Source organism: Dermochelys coriacea, chromosome 1 (assembly GCF_009764565.3).
Source record: "Dermochelys coriacea isolate rDerCor1 chromosome 1, rDerCor1.pri.v4, whole genome shotgun sequence".
Lineage (NCBI taxonomy): Eukaryota > Metazoa > Chordata > Testudines > Dermochelyidae > Dermochelys > Dermochelys coriacea.
In genome coordinates this window covers 314,253,281-314,276,708 of record NC_050068.2, presented here as the reverse complement: position 1 = coordinate 314,276,708, position 23,428 = coordinate 314,253,281, and the positions used below count along the sequence as shown (strand labels likewise).

Sequence of the window (23,428 nt, the reverse complement as noted above, 5' to 3'; positions counted from 1 at the left end):
GTAGAATTCAACAACCACTCCATACCCTTTTACAGCCCCTCACACAGGATACCACCTAACCCCACATTGTCCCCGATACATCATTAAATCCACAGATTACTCTCATAACCCACTTCACTACTGACAATACCCAGGGCAAGAAGACTCCAGTGCCCTGTTAGTGACAACCCACACAATTCTGTATTGAAATGATGCAGACTGGGAACTTAAAGGAAAGAGATGCATGTGTACCTTGAACTACACACATGTGGAACCAGGGGGAAGACTCAGACCCCGATCTCCTCAAAATCACAGTTTTATGATGCTCCGCAGACTAATCCCCAAACCTTCACGTATTACAATCACAGTTCTTCCCAGCTGCTCCAACGTATTCCTCCACCATTCAATACAGCTACACCTAACAACTGGAGCACATTCTGACAATTCCCAATGGCGATTGCGAGCTCCAGGAAGGCAGAGTTACGGTCGCATGGGCGTTTACCTTCACTCTGTATTTCCTGGTTTTCAGTGGTTTGAATTTTGCAACTCGACATTCTGGAAGGATACAAGCTATTACCTGGCACCCTTAACTCTGCATTAACTATGTTTTTTTGCCATTTATATTTTAAGGTTAAACATAAAAGGTGTTCAGCGTTAACCAGTATTTTGTCTGGTATACAGTAGTTTCTTAAGAGTCAGATTTGTGCAATTGCACACACTTCATTCTCACATGCAACCACCGTGATAGCACGTAAGTGACCACTTTGTCATCTAGCTGTGCATATGCAGGTGTTCTTAATATGTATTCAATCAAGTAAACGAATGTTGCAAATTAGGTACCCACAATTCTACAGATCTAGCCCTACATTTTTACTGCATTAGGATCAGATATATTAACGACAGGCTGGCATCTGAGGATATGTCTATACCGCAGCTAGGAGCACGCATCCCAGCTTGGGTAGACAGACAGGAGTTAGAACGCTAGAAATAGCAGTATGAATGTTGTGACAGTTGGTGGCTTGGGCTAGCCACCTCATCACAGACCCATGGGGTCAGGTAGGCTTGTACTCAGGCATCTAGCCCATGCCACAACACCCACAGCACTGGTTTTAGTGTGCTACCTTGAGCAGAGCTAGCATGTTTGTCTACCCAGGCTGGGAGACACATTCCCAGCATCTATGCAGGCATACCCTGGAGTACTTCGAGTATTTTTTTTAATCCTAAAGTTGATCCAGGATCCTCTGGTAGCTGGGGATAGTTTCCCCCCTTCCACCTTAAACTCACATCTGAGTAAAAATAATTTGCTTCACTACACAGAAGTTTTTTAAATGGTAAAGAAACAAACCAAAAAAACCCAACTATCCATAGATTTATATGCCCTTGTGACAGAAGTTTAAGATAGGTTTCAGAGTAGCAGCCATGTACCAGTGATAGGCATCAAAGTTGAAAGCACAGATAAAAAAGGAAAAGCCTTTTGCTTTTACTAAAGACGCAGATTAAAACAAACACACACACACACACCCTCTACACCTCAGGGTTTCTAAAGCTCCTTCAGAATATTAAGCAATGATCTGTGCAATGGCCTCCTTACATTAAAATGCTGCATCAGTATAACAATCTCATTACCACATTTTTATTCATTACTTTTATTTTAACTGAGTTAACAGATGTCCTAAGATTTGGACTGCCTTGCAATATGAGAGAAGGTGCAAGACTAATTTCCTAGCTTCTCAGTTTACTTTGCATACCCTCTGGGCAAGAAGTTGGCAAGAGAAAATTTCAGAGTAAACAACCTCTAGTTATCATCCCATTTACAAGATTCAAAAGCAAAGTCTTACAAAATGAGGTAAGAAGAAGAACAGGCATGACTATATACACGGTTAACACTGTACTATTAGCTTGGCTTACTGCTAGCCATTAAGGTGGTGAACATTAGGATGATCAAACCTGCAGATGGTGTGAAAACTGGCCTATTTTTTCACTCCCTCTTCAAGCACTTGTACACCACGCTTCCTGCTTCAGAAACTAAAACACCCATGGAGACTAGGGGCAGTGGAACAACGACATGGCCGCTGTGGTTTAAATCTTGCTAGGAACTCTCTTTAAAAACATAACAAAAAACAAAACTAAACAAAACCCTGACCTTTTTAAAAACAACTCCCTGGAGAACAAAATTAAGGGGCTGGTGGGCTCCTCACCAAATCTGCATAGGAACTATGGATGCGATAGCATGCGCTGACCCTACTACTACTTTTAATAGTACTTTGTACTTATACAGTAATGACATCGGTAGATCCCAAAGTTCTTTACAAAGGAAAGTAATCAGAAAACAGGCACAGAAAGGTAAAGTAATTTGCCAGAAGTCACACAGGTCAATAACAGAGGCAGGAACGGAACCTAGGGCACTGGATCAACTGTCAAGAGACCCTATCTACTGGACCATATTGCCTTCTAGACACAAATCCAGATGTAAGAACAGCCCTGCCTCCTTTGCAAGGCTGCTTTCAGAGGCAGATTCTCTGTGCATGACAAGTACTACTACACTAACTGTAGGAAGAGTTGTTAGTGTGGTGTGGTACTACTATGATTTTAGATAAAGGAAAAACACACACACAAGCAATACTACAAGAACTAAAAATAAAGTTGACTCTAATCACATGGAGTTTCAGAGTAGCAGCCGTGTTAGTCTGTATTCGCAAAAAGAAAAGGAGTACCCGTGGCACCTTAGAGACTAACAAATTTATTAGAGCATAAGCTTTCGTGAGCTACAGCTTTGTTAGTCTCTAATTTGTTAGTCTCTAAGGTGCCACGGGTACTCCTTTTCTTTTTATCACATGGAGTGTGTCTATTAGAATAGATGAAGGCCAGAATAATTTTGAGGAAATGGGGAAGCAATATAGAAAGAAGTATTTGGCCCTCCCCTCACTAACAGCTTACTAAGGCTGTTTAGGAAACAAAGAGATAAATAATGCACAAGAACATTCCACAACATCAACTCTCACTGTAAGCTAATTTGCAAACTTCTCATTCCAAGGTTTCTAAACCTTCTTCTGACATTAGGGCTGTCATTCAAGTGGATTAATTATGCCACTGCTGACAAAAACTGGCTGCCTCTGCAAATTATCATTGCTGTAGGTGAAAAATATCACCATCAGTTTGGAAGTTGTTTACATTTTTGAAACATTACTTATTTATTTACAAGGCCTCAAGATTGAAACGAAATGATAGTGACTAATTGCTACAACTGGGAAAAGTAAATTGGCAAACCCTACCGAGTACACCTGCACATGCTAATTTTTGAACAACAGTGGCATGAACAATGCTGATTGCAAAATTGTAATTAACAAAGTATTATTCTACACTTGAGTTACTATGTTTTTATAACCAGATTACCCTGGAGATGATTTACATTCACAAGTTACTTTATATCAAATTACAAACATATCCTTGATATGCGAAAATATACATTAATACTGAACCAGACTGAGTGTCCAAGAGAATTAAGGGTTCAGAGGAGCTGCCGTGTTAGTCTGTATTCACAAAAAGAAAAAGGAGTACTTGTGGCACCTTAGAGACTAACAAATTTATTTGAGCATAAGCTTTCGTGAGCTACAGCTCACTTCATTGGATGCATTTGGTGGAAAATACAGTGGGGAGATTTATATACACACACACAGAGAACATGAAACAATGGGTTTTATCATACACACTGTAAGGAGAGGGATCACTTAAGATGAGCTATTACCAGCGGGGGGGGGGGGGGAGAGGAGGAGGAAAACCTTTTACGGTGATAATCAAGGTGGGCCATTTTCAGCAGTTAACAAGAACGTCTGAGGAACAGTGGGCGGTGGGGTGGGGGGGAGAAATAGTTTTACTTTGTGTAAAGACCCATCCACTCACAGTCTCTATTCAAGCCTAAGTTAATTGTATCCAGTTTGCAAATTAATTCCAATTCAGCAGTCTCTCGTTGGAGTCCGTTTTTGAAGTTTTTTTTGTTGAAGGATAGCCACTCTCTTTAATCGAGTGACCGGAGAGATTGAAGTGCTCTCCGACTGGTTTTTGAATGTTATAATTCTTGACGTCTGATTTGTGTCCATTCATTCTTTTACGTAGAGACTGTCCAGTTTGATCAATGTACATGGCAGAGGGGCACTGCTGGCACATGATGGCATAGATCACATTGGTAGATGCGCAGATGAACGAGCCTCTGATAGTGTGGCTAATGTGATTAGGCCTTATGATGGTGTCCCCTGAATAGATATGTGGACAGATTTGGCAACAGGCTTTGTTGCAAGGATAGTTTCCTGGGTTAGTGGTTCTGTTGTGTGGTGTGTGGTTGCTGGAGAGTATTTGCTTCAGGTTGGGGGGGCTGTCTGTAAGCAAGGACTGGCCTGTCTCCCAAGATCTGTGAGAGTGATGGTTTGTCCTTCAGGATACGTTGTAGATCCTTGATGATGCGTTGGAGAGGTTTTAGTTGGGGGCTGAAGGTGATGGCTAGTGGCGTTCTGTTATTTTCTTTGTTGGGCCTGTCCTGTAGTAGGTGACTTCTAGGTACTCTTCTGGCTCTGTCAACCTGTTTCTTCACTTCAGCAGGTGGGTATTGTAGCTGTAAGAATCCATGATAGAGATCTTGTAGGTGTTTGTCTCTGTCTGAGGGGTTGGAGCAAATGCGGTTATATCGTAGAGCTTGGCTGTAGACAATGGATCGTGTGGTGTGATCTGGATGAAAGCTAGAGGCATGTAGGTAGGAATAGCGGTCAGTAGGTTTCCAATATACGGTGGTGTTTATGTGACCATCTCTTATTAGCACCGTAGTGTCCAGGAAGTGGATCTCTTGTGTGGACCGGTCCAGGCTGAGGTTGATGGTGGGATGGAAATTGTTGAAATCATGGTGGAATTCCTCAAGGGCTTCTTTTCCATGGGTCCAGATGATGAAGATGTCATCAATGTAGCACAAGTAGAGTAGGGGCATTAGGGGGAGAGAGCTAAGGAAGCGGTGTTCGAAGTCAGCCATAAAAATGTTGGCATACTGTGGGGCCATGCAGGTGCCCATCACAGTGCCACTGAAAAAACCAGACTCCAACGAGAGACTGCTGAATTGGAATTAATTTGCAAACTGAATACAATTAACTTAGGCTTGAATAGAGACTGGGAGTGGATGGGTCATTACACAAAGTAAAACTATTTCCACATGTTATTTCTCCCCCCCCCCACCCAACCCTCACTGTTCCTCAGACATTCTTGTTAACTGCTGAAAATGGCCCACCTTGATTATCACCGTAAAAGGTTTTCCCCCTTCCCCCCCTTCCTGCTGGTAATAGCTCATCTTAAATGATCACTCTCCTTACAGTGTGTATGATAGAACCCATTGTTTCATGTTCTCTGTGTGTGTATATAAATCTCCCCACTGTATTTTCCACCAAATGCATCCAATGAAGTGAGCTGTAGCTCACGAAAGCTTATGCTCAATAAATTTGTTTGTCTCTAAGGTGCCACAAGTACTCCTTTTCTTCAAGGGAATTAAGACATTCCCCATACTTTTATATAAAATTGTTGCATTTAGTTTTAGGCTTCATTACTTAACTTTATGCCTGGGGCACAGAAGCCCCCAGACGGCCATCTCTGCTGTTGGCAAAGCAAGCCAACCACTCCTTAGCAAAAACATCTTGTGCCATGCCTGAGTAACAGTCTGTTCTTTAAGTTTTTTTTTTGAAGGATGGCTACTTTTAAATCTGTTATTGAACATCCAGGGAGATGGAAGTGTTCTCCTACTGGCTTTTGTATGTTACCATTCCTGATGTCCGATTTGTGTCCGTTTATTCTTTTACGTAGAGCCTACCCGGTTTGGCCAATGTACATGGCAGAGGGGCACCGCTAGGATATGATGGCATAAATTACATTAGTAGATGTGCAGGTGAATGAGCCCCTGATGGTGTGGCTGATGTGGTTGGGTCCTATGATGGCGTCACTGGAGTAGATATGAGGACAGATTAGGCAATGGGGTTTGTTACAGGGATTGGTTCCTGGGTTAGTGTTTCTGTGGCGTGGCGTGGCGTGTAGTTGCTGGTAAGTATTTGCTTCAGGTTGGGGGGCTGTCTGTAAGCGAGGACTGACCTGCCTCCCAAGGTCAGTTAGAGTGAGGGATCGTTTTCCAGGATAGGTTGTAGATCACTGATTATGTGCTGGAGAGGTTTTAGCTGGGGGCTGTGCATGATGGCCAGTGGTGTTTTATTATTTTCCTTCTTTGGCCTGTCCTATAGTAGGTGATTTCTGGGTACCTGGATAGCTCTGTCAATCTGTTTCCACACTTCCCTTGGTTGGAAGCGAGGAAAACTTCAACAACAGATTTCAAAGAGAAACTGAGGAGCTACAATTCATTTGCAAACTTAACACCATTAATTTGGGCTTGACTGGGGACTGGGAGTGACTGGCTCACTACAAAAACAAATTTTCCCTCTCTTGATATGGACACCTCCCTCATCAATTATTGGGAGTGGACCACATCCACCCTGACTGAATTGGCCTCGTCATCACCAATTCTCCACTTGTAAGGTAACTCCCTTTTCTTCATGTGCCAGTCTATCTATGCCTGTGTCTGTAATTTTCACTCCATGCATCTGAAGAAGTGTTTTGTTATGTTTTTTTACTCAGGAAAGCTGATGCCCAAATAAATCTATTAGTCGTTAAGGTGCCTCCGGATTCCTCGTTGTTTTTGTGGATACAGACTAACACGGCTACCCCTCTGATACATGAGTGACAGAGCCAATCTGGAGAGGGAAAATGAGAAGAAGCTCATGTAAGTGATCTTCTTGTCAACATAAGCAGCACTACTCCTTATGCTGAGCCACTTCCTCTGTGCAAGGAACATGAGCAAGGCCCTACCAAATTCACGGCTATGAAAAACACATCCCGGACCATGAAATCTAGTCTCCCCTCCATGAAATCTGGTCTTGTGTGTGCTTTTACCCTATACTATCCTGATTTCACAGGCGAGACCAGAGCTTGTCAAATTGGGGGTCCTGACCCAAAAGGGAGTTGCAGGGGGTCATACGGTTATTTTAGGGGGTATCGTGATATTGCCAACCTTACTTTCGCACTGCCTTCAGAGCTGAGCAGCCAAAGAAGGGCAGCTGTTGGCCAGGCGCCCAGCTCTAAAGGCAGTACCCCACCAACAGCAGCACAGAAGTAAGGGTGGCAAGGCCATATCACACCACACCACCCCTACTTCTGCACTGCTGCCTTCAGAGCTGGATGGCCGGAGAACAGCAGCTGCTGACTGAGGGCTCAGCTCTACAGGCAGCAATGCAGCAGCAAGAGTGGCAATACCACAGCATCCTTACTTCTGCGCTGCTGCTGGCTTCTCTGCCTTCAGAGCTGGGATCCCTGCTAGCAGCTGCCGCTCTCCAGCTGCCCAGCTCTCAAGGTAGTGCTGTCGCCTGCAGCAACATAGAAGGTAGCAGTACCACAACCCCCCCTACAATAACCTTGTGACACCCCCTGCCTCCAACTGCTTTTTGGGACAAGGCTCCTACAATTACAACACTGTAAAATTTCAGATGAAATAGCTGAAATCATGAAATTTATTATTTTTAAAGTTCTATGGCAGTGAAATTGACCAAAATGGACCATGAAGTTGGTAGGGCCCTAAACGTGAGCCATTATAACTGTAGGGTAGCAGTCCCTTCTGCAAGATATTGTTCCAGGAGGGGGAGAAGAGGAAACCCAGGGCTTCTTCCTTCATTATGAAAGAGAGCTTATGCTGCCTATTGTCCTTTCAGAGGTTATAGAATGGCCATCAATGCCAAGGGGCCCAGCCTTGACTGCCTTTCCCAAATGGAATCTACATTGAGTTGTTAATTCTCTATCACTGACCATTTTAAAATCAATATTGAATGTTTTTGTAAAAATATGCTCTAGGAATATTTTGGGGAAGTTCTGTAGCCTGTATTATACGAATGATAGATGATGATCACAGTGGTCCCTTCTACTCTTGAAATCTATAAATTTATGGGAGGGAGGGGGAAAATTCAGTTTCTGATGTGAACCAATATGCATATTAAAAACTTTTTCAAATTTCTTTTCTTTTACTCACTACTCCACAGGGCTGAGAAATAGAAGAGGTACAGGTATTGTTTTTATTGTTTTTATTCAGTAGTCCAAGCATTACATTTCTACCCACTCAAGTTCATTCAATCACAACACAATCATATCAGACACGTTTTAACATACACTGAAGAACCACATGAAAAATTAATAATTTGCTGATGTATTTAAGACAGAAATGGCATATACTGGACTTTCAGCTGTGGTGAATGTAAACAGATCCAATCTCCCACAGCAAATAACCTAAAAACAGGGAACAGTTAAACAATTAGGACAAGCTTGAGTAGAAAGTATTCTAGTATATTTTACTTCACTCAGAGGTCATCTTTAAGAAAGATGAATGGCTAATATTTATCAAGTATGCTTAGGTCAATGGCCCATGGCCTGACACACAAGCCCAAGGAGAAATGTATCCAGTTCTTGTCACATTCCTGACATTCTTAATCTTTAACAAGCTTTGGAGACTTCACCCTGTTTTTTGTTTTGTACTCTGTTTTCATCAGATCAAAAAATTTCCACCCCACCTCCTGTTCCTAGGCGCTTTTGGAATATTTGCCATTTTTCATCCTAGAAGTAAATGCTTTTCAGGGGTGGATAAAGTAATACTTCTAGACCAAGGTGGATAAAAAAATCAATGATTTTTTTAAAAAACAAACAAACAAAAAAAACAGATTTTTTTCATTTCGATTTTTTTTTTTATAAAATGCTTTTTGAAGGGAAAAACCTATCTAAAGATAGATTATAGCTCAAAGATATCATCATGGAATAGGGATGTGACACTGTCAGGCCAGATGGCTACAGGAGAGTGACAGAAGGCATATATATTAGCCCCAGGTTAAGTAGGTCCCTTTTCCCTGGGTAAGGTAACAGGGAAGGTTCCAGAACAATCAGGAACTTTCTGGAGACAATTAAGACAGACTGATTAGAACACCTACAGCCAATCAAGAAGCTGCTAGAATCAATTAAGGCAGGCTAATCAGGGCACCTGGGCTTAAAAAAGACCTCACTTCAGTTTGTGGTACGAGTGTAAGGAGCTGGAAGCAAGAGGCGCTAGGAGCTGAGAGTGACAACACATACTGTTGGAGGACTGAGGAGTACAAACATTATCAGACATCAGGAGGAAGGTCCTATGGTGAGGATAAAGAAGGTGTGGCAGGAAGCCATGAGGAAGTAGCCCAGGGAGTTGTAGCTGTCGCACAGCTGTTCCAGGAGGCACTCTAGACAGCTGCATTCCACAGGGCCCTGGGCTGGAATCCGGAGTAGAGGCCGGGCCCGGGTTCCCCCCAAACCTCCCAACTCCTGGTCAGACACAGGAGAAGTTGACCTGGACTGTGGGGTCACGAAAACGGCCAAAATGAGGGCTGCCGTGAAGCTCCAAGGCGAGCAAATCCGCCAATAAGCACAAGACCCACCAGGGTAGAGGAGGAACTTTGTCACAGGGTTATAAATTCTAATTCTATAGTATGAGACAATATATTCATGTAATGTTTAAGAAGAGTTTTGTAAATGAGTTCCAATAGTTCACGGATTAGGGACCCAATTTTATTGGGTTCAAGGGGCTTCTGTATAGATTATTTAGGTTAATCTTTCTATCTACTGAATAGGACTCAGTGCTCAGTCTAGAAGATACCATCAGAGATGCTTAGTTTTGTGGAGTTCTGTCTCCAGAGATAACATGCTTGTTAACAGCAAACATGCTTTTAAATAATAAATAATATAATAAAGGTAAGAAATAACAGACCTCAACCCTATTGTCTCTCTGCAAATGTGTACACAGAGTCAATCCCTTATCAAGATTGTTGGGGGCAAAGTAGATCTGGACAAGGAGAATAAGTCTGGAGATAAATGTGAGAAGGGAGGGACAGGCAGTAGAAACAAAAGTGAAACTGTTTGAGCAGCATATTCCAGGAGTTTTGAGGTCTTTCTGAGTGTAGCCTTCATTGATTTGAGATCTACCATACCATTCTCTCACTAGAAGGGAAAACTTGTAATCGCAGCAGGCAATAAGAGAGACCCGGTTTGGGAATAATTTTAATAAAGTTCCTCTACCTGTGAGTAAGACAGGCATGCGTGCAAAATGCAAACAGTGCAACAAAGAAATGCAAGGTCTGGTTGCCCAAATGAAACAACATCACGAGAAGCGTTCCTTCTCAGGAGGAAGCTGTGTTGATGATGATGAAAGGAACATGTAAGAACATGCAGGATCTTCAGGTTAGTAACCTTTTTTATTTCATACTTCTTTCTTGAGGACTGTCGGTCTTCCTTCTGGACTATTCTTGAATTCTCATATTTGAGCAAAAAAAATATAGTTGTTACTCTATAGTACTATCATTTTCAATGCAGTTGTGATAAAAAATAAATGGGAAGATCTGCCTATTTCTGCTATTACAATTTCACTTTTAAAGTAGTTCTGAGTGTCAGTGAATGTAACGAGTAATACTAAATGAAGAGTATGTTAATAATAATTAAATAACTGCATGGATTTATTTTGTTTAGGAGAATCCATCCTCAACATACAGGATTCTGAAGACTATCCACCTTCAAGATCACCATCATTTTCTATAGTTTCAGAGTTATCTGCCAATGATTGTGTTTCAGTGAAATCATGTATGTCACATAGCCCCAGTATATCTCCTGTAGTAAAAAGAAAAAAAAACTCCATCAACCAGAAACAGCCATAGATAAGCTTGTGATAAGAACCAGCAGATTACAAAAAGAGGCAATTGATGAAAAAATAGCCCAGTTTGTTTATGCAACAAACTCTCCTCTCCATATGATTGAGAACCTACACTTCATTAGTATAGTTCAGTCATTAAGACCAGGATACAGTCCACCCAACAGAGCAGATGTCGCAGGCAAATTGCTGGATAAAGTGTATGAAAGAGAAATTGAGCAGCGTGCAAAAGGTCTAGAGGGTAAAATTGTTAACCTGAGTCTTGATGGGTGGAGAAATGTCCACAATGATCCTGTTGTATCTCTTGTCACACAAGCATAAGAAGGGAATGTCTTCCTTACAGAAACAATCGATACATCAGAAAATGCAAACACAGCAGAATACTTACAAGAAGCAGCTGTAAAAGCTGTAACAAACTGTGAAAAAAACTCAAATGTATAGTACATAGCTTGGTCACAGACAATGATGCAAATGAACCCAAGATGAGAAGAAATTATTTAGAGGAGAATCCCAAGCTAATAGCATACGGTTGCAGTGCTCATTTGACGCATCTACTAGCCAAAGACTTCAGTGTTCCAAAAATAAAAGCTAATATTGTTGAAATTGCAAAATACTTCCATAACAACCACTTTGCAGCAGCTGCTCTGAAAAAAGTAGGAGGAACCAAGCTAACTCTCCCACAAGACATGCGATGGAACTCAGTAGTGGATTGTTTTGAGCACTGAACTGGCCTAATCTGATGACAGTTTGTGAACAAAATCATGAAAAACTAGATGGCACTGTCACAGCCAAAGTGCTCAACATTGGGCTTAGGAGAAATGCTGAACACATGCTAAGCACCCTGAAGCTTATTTCTATAGCCTTGAACAAAATGCAGGGAAATAGCTGTTTTATTACTGATGCTGTTGAAATTTGGAAGGAACTGAGTGAGATCTTAAAAAGGAGAAATATGCGATGACAGAGTTAAATTACAAGCATTAAAAAAACAAATGGAACAAGCACTATCTACAGCACATTTTCTTGCAAATATTCTCAATCCTCGGTACCAGGGTCAAACCTTAACTGCTGAAGAAGAGGAGTTTGCTACGACATGAACATCCAGCAATCATCCTTCCATAATGCCAACTATAAAACTTCAAAGCGAAGGGCGAACCATTCAAGAAATATATGTTTGCTGATGAATGTTTTAAAGAAAGTCACACCAATGAACTGGGGGAAGTCACTTAAGCACTTGGATTCAGTGACTGTTGAAGTGATAATCTCACTTTTAACAACAGTAGAAAGAATAACCGCTGTAGAAAGAATATTTTCTTCCTTTGGACTAATTCATTCCACATTGAGAAATCATTTGGGACCTGAAAAAGCAGGAAAGCTTGTTTTTCTTTTCCAGATTATGAACAAACAGGAAAACGAAGGTGAAGACGACTGAGTTAGCTGCAGAAGCTAATATTTAAAGTTTCTCATGTTGACCTGGCTGACATAGTTGATTTTATTTTTTAATATTTCATGTAACTATTTTAGTTAAAACAATTTTAACAAAAACAAACCTGATTTTAAAACACTTGAATATTTAAATTCAAAAATTCATGCACTTGTTTTGTTAAAATATGTTTTATGTTTTGCAGTTGAATACATAATGTTGTTTTAGTTAAATAAAACAATTTAAAATGTCTGTCTAGTGATGTTCTAGTAATACAGCATGGCAAGAAAATCCTCCAAACATTAATGATTAACCTGTTGAATTGGAGATAATTTACCTCCCAATAACTTCAGAAATATCTGCTTCAATTACCTTTGGTAAATGAAATAAACAAGCAATCATTCATTTTCTGATACAGCTGTATAACTAATTTGAAAAGTTTTCAAAATAAATCACTTTAAAATATATAGTGTGTACCTTCTAAAAATGAAACCGATATCTATCTCTGAGTTGTGAAGAATATGTATTAAGGTTATAAGAACCAACAAGAATGCACTTTTATGTAGAAATCCATGATTCAATTGAGTCTTCCTGACTAGTGACTTAAATCAAATCCACCCTGCTATGGACAATGTAAATAAAATACTTTGGGATTGTGTTATATAAATTATTTTTCTATAGTTTAAGCTCACACACAATGATTGCTGATACAAAGTTAAGTTACAAAAGACAAAGGTCATGATTTGTACACTACTTCTGCAAAAGAGACCCAATGATTTGCCTCTTCAGACACAGAAGGAAGGACCTTCACGATTATCAAGACTTTCCTCTAGAACACGTTTCAGAGTAGCAGCCGTGTTAGTCTGTATTCGCAAAAAGAAAAGGAGTACTTGTGGCACCTTAGAGACTAACAAATTTATCAGAGCATAAGCTTTCGTGAGATACAGCTCACTTCATCGGATGCATTTGGTGGAAAAAACAGAGGAGAGATTTATATACACACACACAGAGAACATGAAACAATGGGTTTATCATACACACTGTAAGGAGAGTGATCACTTAAGATAAGCCATCACCAACAGCGGGGGGGGGGGGGGGGGAGGAGGAGGAAAACCTTCCATGGTGACAAGCAGGTAGGCTAATTCCAGCAGTTAACAAGAATATCAGAGGAACAGTGAGGGGTTGGGTGGGGGGGAGAAATACCATGGGGAAATAGTTTTACTTTGTGTAATGACTCATCCATTCCCAGTCTCTATTCAAGCCTAAGTTAATTGTATCCAGTTTGCAAATTAATTCCAATTCAGCAGTCTCTCGTTGGAGTCTGTTTTTGAAGCTTTTTTGTTGAAGTATAGCCACTCTTAGGTCTGTGATCGAGTGACCAGAGAGATTGAAGTGTTCTCCAACTGGTTTTTGAATGTTATAATTCTTGACGTCTGATTTGTGTCCATTCATTCTTTTACGTAGAGACTGTCCAGTTTGGCCAATGTACATGGCAGAGGGGCATTGCTGGCACATGATGGCATATATCACATTGGTAGATGCGCAGGTGAACGAGCCTCTGATAGTGTGGCTGATGTGATTAGGCCCTATGATGGTATCCCCTGAATAGATATGTGGACAGAGTTGGCAACGGGCTTTGTTGCAAGGATAGGTTCCTGGGTTAGTGGTTCTGTTGTGTGGTGTGTGGTTGCTGGTGAGTATTTGCTTCAGATTGGGGGGCTGTCTGTAAGCAAGGACTGGTCTATCTCCCAAGATCTGAGAGAGCGATGGCTCGTCCTTCAGGATAGGTTGTAGATCCTTGATGATGCGTTGGAGAGGTTTTAGTTGGGGGCTGAAGGTGATGGCTAGTGGCGTTCTGTTGTTTTCTTTGTTGGGCCTGTCCTGTAGTAGGTGACTTCTGGGTACTCTTCTGGCTCTGTCAATCTGTTTCTTCACTTCAGCAGGTGGGTATTGTAGTTGTAGGAATGCATGATAGAGATCTTGTAGGTGTTTGTCTCTGTCTGAGGGGTTGGAGCAAATGCGGTTATATCGTAGCGCTTGGCTGTAGACAATGGATCGAGTGGTATGATCTGGATGAAAGCTAGAGGCATGTAGGTAGGAATAGCGGTCAGTAGGTTTCCGATATAGGGTGGTGTTTATGTGACCATCACTTATTAGCACCGTAGTGTCCAGGAAGTGGATCTCTTGTGTGGACTGGTCCAGGCTGAGGTTGATGGTGGGATGGAAATTGTTGAAATCATGGTGGAATTCCTCAAGAGCTTCTTTTCCATGGGTCCAGATGATGAAGATGTCATCAATGTAGCGCAAGTAGAGTAGGGACATTAGGGGACGCCAGCGGCACTGCGATGGGTACCCGCATGGCCCCACAGTATGCCAACATTTTTATGGCTGACTTAGAACAACGCTTCCTCAGCTCTCGTCCCCTAATGCCCCTACTAGACCCCTAGACGTCAAGAATTATAACATTCAAAAACCAGTTGGAGAACACTTCAATCTCTCTGGTCACTCGATCACAGACCTAAGAGTGGCTATACTTCAACAAAAAAGCTTCAAAAACAGACTCCAACGAGAGACTGCTGAATTGGAATTAATTTGCAAACTGGATACAATTAACTTAGGCTTGAATAGAGACTGGGAATGGATGAGTCATTACACAAAGTAAAACTATTTCCCCATGGTATTTCTCCCCCCCACCCACCCCCCCACTGTTCCTCTGATATTCTTGTTAACTGCTGGAATTAGCCTACCTGCTTGTCACCATGGAAGGTTTTCCTCCTTTCCCCCCCTGCTGTGGGTGATGGCTTATCTTAAGTGATCACTCTCCTTACAGTGTGTATGATAAACCCATTGTTTCATGTTCTCTGTGTGTGTGTGTATATATAAATCTCTCCTCTGTTTTTTCCACCAAATGCATCCGATGAAGTGAGCTGTAGCTCACGAAAGCTTATGCTCTAATAAATTTGTTAGTCTCTAAGGTGCCACAAGTACTCCTTTTCTTTTTTCTCTAGAACACCTACACACAAAATCACACTAGCCTAATTGGAACTGTTTTTGAAAAAAAAAAAAAACAGTTTTTAAACAGGTGTAAACTCATATAGGTCCAGGTGAAGGATCAGGGAGGGCATAGGTGTATTAAGCAACAGTGTTTCAGGCCAAATTTTTTCCACATAATTCTGATTTTCTTACTGTATATAAAACTGATGACAAATTTAAACAATTTTAAGTGTGTACATTTTGACCGCAAAGTGTTCAGAGTGAGAATGCATACAGACATCTGCTGAGGAAAGGAAGCTATGAAGGTCACATTATTCAAAACTAGCTTAGAGGAAACTGTCAGTATCAAAGTGAATTTTATTCTTCATGTGTAACCATACAGGGATGCCAACTACTAAGAGAAGGACTGGAACACTGGAAACAAGATTTTAATTATATAAAATAGATCTTTTGAATTGTACACATGTAAACAGAGTTAACAGTTTCATTCATTTCTATAACTGTCAATTGTTCCAGCTGAGAAAGAGGCATGTCCAGCATGAAGACAGAAACTTGGAGGCTAAACACACCAATGAACCAACACAGGAACAGACCTGGAATGTGTTGGATGGACTAAGTTAGACATCTGTGCTACCCGAAACCTTGGAATTCCAAACATCAAGAGCCAATGTAGCTAATTACTAAATCGGTCTGGCACCAATGGTTGGCTTTTCAGAAGCTGAAATTCCAAAACAAGAAGTATATTGATATAATTAGCATTTTTCATATTCCACACTCTTATTTACTTGAATGCCACTGCCATATATCTGAGGGGCCGAATTCTGCTCCTGGTTCCATCACTGCAAATCTGAATCTCAACTCAAATAATTACTAATAATAATTTCCTTCCAATCTTCTCTCCACCTGTTTATTTGGGTGAAGGTAGATAAAAATAGAATTCATTATGCATAAAGCAGATCAAAACTTTCAGTTTGTTTCCAGTGATCGTACCTTAACTACAGATCCTTGAATGGGGAAAGCAATCTAGATTTTGATATGACACTATTATTTGTCAGGTGAAGAGCGATTGACAGCAGCTGGATGTTGAAGAATAGCCATGTTACGGAACCCACTGTTTCCACTTTGTCAACGAGAGTTTTGGTCAAGTAAGGAATACAAGGTCAGGGTCCTTAGTATCCAAATATTGTTCTTTAAACTGATCTATTCAGCTAACCTAAACTGGTTTGTTTATTTTAGCAAAGCATTAGAGAGCCAGTGTCAGGTCCAAGTTGGCCTCATTTAGGTTTTTATATAAGTAAGCTTCTCCAAAGCCTAACTACAACAGAAGCGTTTTCACTTTTAAAAATTCCAAGGGAACCAGTTATTTTTAAACACATTAACGTTCCCCTGCAGTATTTGCAAGCCAAACCTGACAACATAACAGAGCTTGCACATAAATTTTTTAAACAAAAGGGAATGGAATACTTGATTTTTATTTTATTTTTTGGGGGGTTCAAATAAAAGGCAAAACAAACAAGTATATTGCGGAGTGAGGGGAAGAGAAGAGGATTAAATCATCTAAGGTCCTGATCCTGCAGACTCTTATGCATGTGCTCAACTTTTATTCATTGGGTAGTCCCACTGAATTGGACAGAACTAGTCACTAAGTAAATAATTAAGCATGTGTGTTTGCAGCTTCAGAACCTAAGGAATTTAGACTTAGTTTATTTTAGGTGTGTTTAACCAACTGTACATTGGAATATACACATTCTAGTTCTGTAAAATTGATGAGCACTTACCCAAGAGGCAATGCCAAACTACTCCAGAATATTCATTACATGCCTTCAGAATTTTCTGCTTGAAGAAGGGAAATGGGAAGAGGAAAGTGACAGTGACAGAAGTTCAGCAATTAGTTTACTATCATTTAATGTTGCCATTAAACATTTGTTGGCAATGCTTCAAATGTTGCAAAACTTAAATTAAGCTGGGTACACTAAAAATGTTTTTACTTGACAATTCAGTATTTTTTTTTAACACACCAAACATTATTTCAACCTTATAGGCATTTAGATTTGTTCAAATTTCCGATACATAAGAGCTTATTTGTTTGCTATAGAGCTAACAGAATCAGTAAGAGAGATTTCTCCTTTGTCACCAACACTGATTTTAAAGAAAGTAAGAGCATGAATCCTTTCCTTTCCTCAGCCCCCAAGGCTAAGATCAAACAAGTTTCAACATACTGGCTGCAAGTCATGGGACTTAAATTCTTGAAACATGATGGTAACTCAACTTTAAGAAAGTCTGGTGAATTTTATTTTGTGTCTTTTTTGATGAAGTTCCTGAAAGTTAATCCAAGTTTTTAAATAGATTTTAGGCCTTGATCCAACTCCCACTGATGTCAAGGGAAAGATTCCCTGGGGGGGTAGATCAGGGGTGGGCAAACTATGGCTCGCAGGCCAGATCCGGCCCCTCGGGACTTTGGATCCGGCCTGCAGGATTGCCCCCAGTGGTGCCGCGGGCCCCGCACCACTCCCGGAAGTGGCCAGCACATCTGGAGCTTCAGGTGTGGAATCCACAAGTGAGGACAGCGTGCGGAGCCCTCTGCCCCCCCCCACTCCCTCAGGGGCCACAGACATGGTGCCAGCCACTTCTGGGAGTGGCGTGGGGCCCCGGCTGGCAGGGGCCTGCCTTAGCAGCGCGGCTGCCACCCCAGAGCCACTCCAAGTAAGTGGCGCTGGGCCAGAGCCCGCACCCCAAACCCCCTCCCCTGAGCCCCCTGCTTCACCCCACACCCCTCCTGAACCCCAACCCCCTGATCACCCTCCTGCACCCCAACCCTTCTGCCCTGAGCCCCCACCGCACCCTGCACACACCCCAACCTCCTGCCCTGAGCCCCCTGCTGCACCCCACACTGCACACACCCCAACCTCCTGCCCTGAGCCCCCTGCTGAACCCCACACACCTCCTGCACCCCAACCCCTGGCCCTGAGCCTACTGCCGCACCCCACACCACTCCTGCACCCCAACCTCCTGCCCTGAGCTCCCTGCCGCACCCCAACCTCCTGCCCTGAACTCCCTGCCGCACCCCTCCTGCGCCCCACCCCCTGCTGAGCCCCCTCCCACACCCTGCCCTGCCTCCTGCACCCCAACCCTCTGCCCTGAGCCCCCTCGTAAACCCCACACCCCTCCCGCACCCCAACCCCCTGCCCCAGCCCTACATTCATGGCTGTGCATGCAATTCCCCCATCCAGATGTGGCCCTCAGGCCAAAAAGGTTGCCCACCCCAGGCTAGATCATGCTCTTAAACCATCTTTTTAGATTTCAGAGATTTTAACAAGTTAACCCTTGTTTTGTTACATTTTCTAAAAAGTAAACTTATATTGCTTGTCGCTCTCCAGTATGCCTTCTAACGTTAAACAGCCAAAATCAAGGACTGTTCAGTTAAGTTTTCCAGTAGTTTCTTTTGAAACATAAGAAACAGAGTCAGCAAAGCAGTCAAACAAACCGTTACAACCAAACTTACTGTGCAGAAAAAACTGTAGTATAGTAGCTTCCCAGTAGGAAAATAATTCATTTCAGTGTGCATTAACGTTTACTGGGAAAGTTCTATTTGGAGCAATATTTCCCAGATTATGGGAAAGTCTTCTTATAATGCCTTTCCCGAGTTAGTAGCAATCTTAGGGTAACTGACAGGTCTGTTAATTAGCACATTTCTAATAGATTGTCAGAGTGTTCAAAGCTTTGGATGGGAGCTTTTTACTACTCTACAATACAAGTCCAGCTATGCAGAATTAATTGGTGATCCTAGTGCAGGTTCTTGTGGGCATCTCTAGATCACAAAAATTGGCTGTATAGAGGGCTTCAGTGTCCAGAAATACCTTTCTAGCAACTTTCACAGTGCTTTGACTTAATTTTTGTATTACTTTAAATGCTCTTTTCTTTAGTAGAGAACACCACACTGATTTCTAGCTCAAACCACTCAAGTTAAAAATTGCATAAAGCCTTTCAGAGATACAAATATTCATAAGGGCTGAGGTCAAGGGTGGTAGGCCTAGGATTAGACTTCCTCTGCTAGCTTTGTTTTGGCTTGTGGTTGCAGGCATGCTCTCTGTTCCATTCTAGGGAGCAGGCACAGCACTGAAATTTATAAGAAGTTGGCTCTCTGACAGTTGAAGAGGAATGCAGAGTAGAAGGATGGCCCCATATGCAAGGGTAATTACACAAACAGCACCCTAAATTCATTATTAATGGGTCACCCACCTGATTTATCTACAGCATGGTACGCAATTCTCATCCCAGAAGGAGAAAAAGGAAGAAATTCTTAAATTCCGTTTTGGGCCGACAACCTTCGTGTCCCTTTACAGCAATGGCAGAGAAATCCCAAGTAAATCCTAGATCTTAACCCTTTCATACTTCTAACCCAACTTTAAATTGGGCACAAATAAGGAAATTGATAACATTTATCCTGGATGGGTTACCTGTTAAATGCCATATGCAGTTTAGAATAAATTAAGAAAATCTTTGTTAGAAGAAACACTGAAGGAAACATTAACACAGTTACAGAGGTTTTTAGTGTTTCAGAAGAAGTTACTTTAAAAAAAGTTATGGATGGCACAACAGTACTCTAGCACACAAGGAATGGACTTGTAATTTTTGCCAACAGGTAATGTGACAGTTCACCTTTTGGATATTTGTCCCCAGTCTTTGGTTAACCACAAATTACTTTAATGATTCTGTGATTGTTTTCGTCATAGCCTGCCATAAAAACTGACATTACAGAAAGCTCATAAATAGGGAGGGAAGAGACACGGTAATCTGAATTACAGCATGACCAAGCACAGAAAAGATTTTTCACAGTTCCAAAGAAAACCATATAGGAGTCACTCTATTGAGGCTTGTAGTTTCATTTGCCTACGGTGCATGCATGCAAGTAACACACCATTTTTTAAAAGAACAGTTTGGAGAGAAAGTTTAAAGCAATCTAACGCAATAAAACAAAGTGTTTGCATTAAAATCCAAATTAGCTTCTGAACTGAAGCTAGTGGTCCGAAGAACTCAAGTGTCAAAATGGCTCTTAACCAACTGCTAGCCACGCAAGAGAGAATGGGTTACAATTATTCCTGTCGTGAAATGGGAATTACAAAACTCCTGAGGATAATCATGAACTATAAATCCAGTGCTATACACCAGAAGATTGGAGCTAAAAATCTCTCTGGACAAGAGGATGCTTCTCAACTTTCTGCTTAAGATCACAAAGCTTTTATCCTTGGGGGGGGGGGTTTCCCCCTTTTTTCTTAATGCTCTTACTTAAAAATTGTGTTTAACTCTCTCACGCTCGGTTTGATACAATCACAATCCACGCAGCTCGCTACATCGGCATTCAGAAAAGGAAAGTTTGCAGATTTTTTTTTTTTTTTTTTTAAGATTGCAAGGCTAAGCAGCGCAATCAACGCGACATAGCCTAGGACGCCCTGGGTTTTGCCTTAATGAAAGCCATATGCCGTTCGGAGCGAGGGAAGAACAAGCTCCAGGGCTTATTTTAAAGTTTCTGACTCTTCCGATCCCAGGTACCGGGGCGATTTAAACTGGGTCTGATCGGAGAGCGCTGGGCGCGTTTTGTTTCATGCCTTGGTTCTCCCTTTCCCCCGGGGGTTACCCACATGCTGACTGGAGAACGGCAGAAGTTGCCATACAGGCAGTCAGGAGGCAGAGCTTTCAAGAGGGGAAAGTGATTTATTAGCCTCCGACTTGTGTATCCTTCCCCCCCCCCCCCGCACACAAACCAGCACGAACCGGCCCCCCCGCTGCCCTCAACAGGTGGAGCCACGGTGGGGAACAGTCCCCGGGGAGCGGGAGGGGGAGGGGGGAGAATCAAACTTACCCAAGTTGGAGAGCGGGGCTGGGCAGCGCCTTTGCGCCCTGCCGCTCGGCCGCCGATCCCAGCTCAGGCTGCCGCTGCCGCGGCTCCGGCTCCTCCCATCTCACAGCGGCTCAGCCAAGCAGCCCCCCGAGCCACCGCGCAGCGACAGCAGCCAACGCGCTGCCCATTCCCCGAGGAGCCGCCCGCCGCAGCCCGAGTCTGAGCGCCGAGGGCGAGGGCGAGCGAGAGGAACCACCCAGGACCCAATGAAGCATCACGTGATGAGCCCGAGCCTCCGCCTCCACCTACGCGCGCCTGCTGCCTGCGCCGCCCGCGCGGAGCCGGAGGAGCGGCCGGCGCGAGACACACCTGGAGGCGCTGCACGTAACCGCCGCGCGCACCCGGCGAGACAGGAAACTGAAAAAAACCAGCCCAGGGACAGGCCGGGACGCCGGGATCCCCCGCCCCCGCCCCCGCCCCCGCCTCTCCTCCACAGGCAACAGCTCATCGCCCCGCTTCTTCCTCCCGCCCCTCTGCCTCAGCGCAGCAGCCGGCCGGCCGGGCTCGCCCAGGGGGCCGGGGCTTGGCTTGCGGGCCGCGCGCCTGGGGAGACATGTCCCCGTGGGGAAGGGCTGGCGCTGGGGGCCGGGGCTGCGGTTAATGATCTGGTGCCCGGGGGCTGGGGCCGGTGATCTCGTTCCCCAGGAGGGGGCTGGGGCCGGTGATCTCGTTCCCGGCGGGGGGGGCTGCAGGAGGGGTTTAGGGCTGGTGATCTCGTTCCCCAGGGGGGCTGCAGGAGGGGTTAAGGGCCGGTGATCTCGTTCCCGGGGGGGGGCTGTAGGCGGGGTTTAGGGCTGGTGATCTCGTTCCCCAGGGGGGCTGCAGGAGGAGGCTGGGGCCGGTGATCTCGTTCCCCAGGGGGGCTGCAGGAGGAGGCTGGGGCCGGTGATCTCGTTCCCGGGGGGGGGCTGTAGGCGGGGTTTAGGGCTGGTGATCTCGTTCCCCAGGGGGGCTGCAGGAGGAGGCTGGGGCCGGTGATCTCGTTCCCCAGGAGGGGGCTGGGGCCGGTGATCTCGTTCCCCGGGGGGGGGCTGCAGGAGGGGTTAAGGGCCGGTGATCTCGTTCCCGGGGGGCTGCAGGAGGGGGACGGGTTCCCACGCCTTCCCTGGCCGCTGCCGAGGGGCGCTGGGATGGGGGAGCGACTTGCTTCTTGCGAGTTGAAACGCGCATTGGGGCAGCCGCGAGCCTGCCGGGCCGTGGAGCGGAGCCGCTGCCCGCTTCGCTTTAACGCGCCTTCCCCACGGGCAGAGGGGAAAGCGGTTCCCGGCAACCAAGGAGCTGCCCGCCAAGCTGCTGGCTCTTGGGAGGCTGCAATCGCCTGCTCGGCAGGGAGAGCCTCCCGGGGCTCGTTAGAGCCCAGCTGCTCGCCCACCAGGGCCGGGAAGAGCAAAGCTCTGGAGCGTCGGCTGCACTTGCTGGAGCAACCTGTCCCCGTGAGTCGCGATGTGAACTTTGCCCGCTGCCTGGCATGAGGATGGGACGGAAACTTGCCGCAGTCTACACGTTCCCTTGGGCGATGTTCTGCTCACAGGGGCTCCCCTAGGCGAAGCAGGACCTACTTGGGTCAAGGCCGGGATGGGAGATCTCCCAGCCTGACCAGTAAGAAATGGGCTTGGTCCAGTCTCCCCCCCTCACCCCAAAAAGTGCAGGATACAGCCGGAGAGAGCCGGTAAGGGCTTAAGAGTTTTGGCTATTTAAGACGTGTTAATTAATCATGTTTATTATGGAAGTGGGCTGAGGGCCCACCAAGGACAGTACATTGGTACTCCACCACAGTCACTGGGTACGCTCAAGGGCCCCTGTCCTAGGCATGCTACCAACACAAAGTGGTGCCCAAAGGAGCTTACAATCTAAACAGACAAGACAAAGGCAAACAGAGGGTGGGGGAAAGGCTAGAACACACAAGCAGAGTGACCAATGTATTGGCAACGAACAGCATGTTAGTTCCACAGATCTTGGGGGGGGGGGCGGAGGAGGAAGTTACATAGGAAGAAATAAGCTTTATTTGAACGGATTATGAGTAACACATTTTACACTGAATGCATCCGATGAAGTGAGCTGTAGCTCCCGAAAGCTTATGCTCAAAGAAATTTGTTAGTCTCTAAGGTGCCACAAGTCCTTCTTTTCTTTTTGTGGATACAAACTAACACAGCTGCTACTCTGAAATCTACCTTTGTCAGCTTTTCCTGTACCTTGATTGTTTCTATCACTGCTTTCTCAATCACCATCCCTTTAAATATGCCCGCTGGCTAGGCCTTTGGATTGTTCAGACAACTTCTCATCCTCTCCCTGGCTTGAGTGCCTCCTGTACCTCCCTCTTCTGCTGGTGCTCTCCTGCCATCAAAATTGCTTCTGCTTC

The 23,428-nt window shown here is 44.1% G+C and overlaps 1 protein-coding gene across 2 annotated transcripts in view; it reads right to left on the bottom strand.

Annotated features, from left to right (window-relative positions):
* Positions 1–21,423, bottom strand: part of PLXNB2 (plexin B2) — a 362,828-nt gene extending 341,405 nt beyond the window's left edge. For both annotated transcript variants that reach the window (XM_043495909.1, XM_043495912.1), the window contains exon 1: positions 21,031–21,423. The gene's annotated coding sequence lies outside the window, so the exon portion shown is untranslated. The remainder of the gene's footprint in view (positions 1–21,030) is intronic.
* Positions 21,424–23,428: the final 2,005 nt, after the last annotated feature.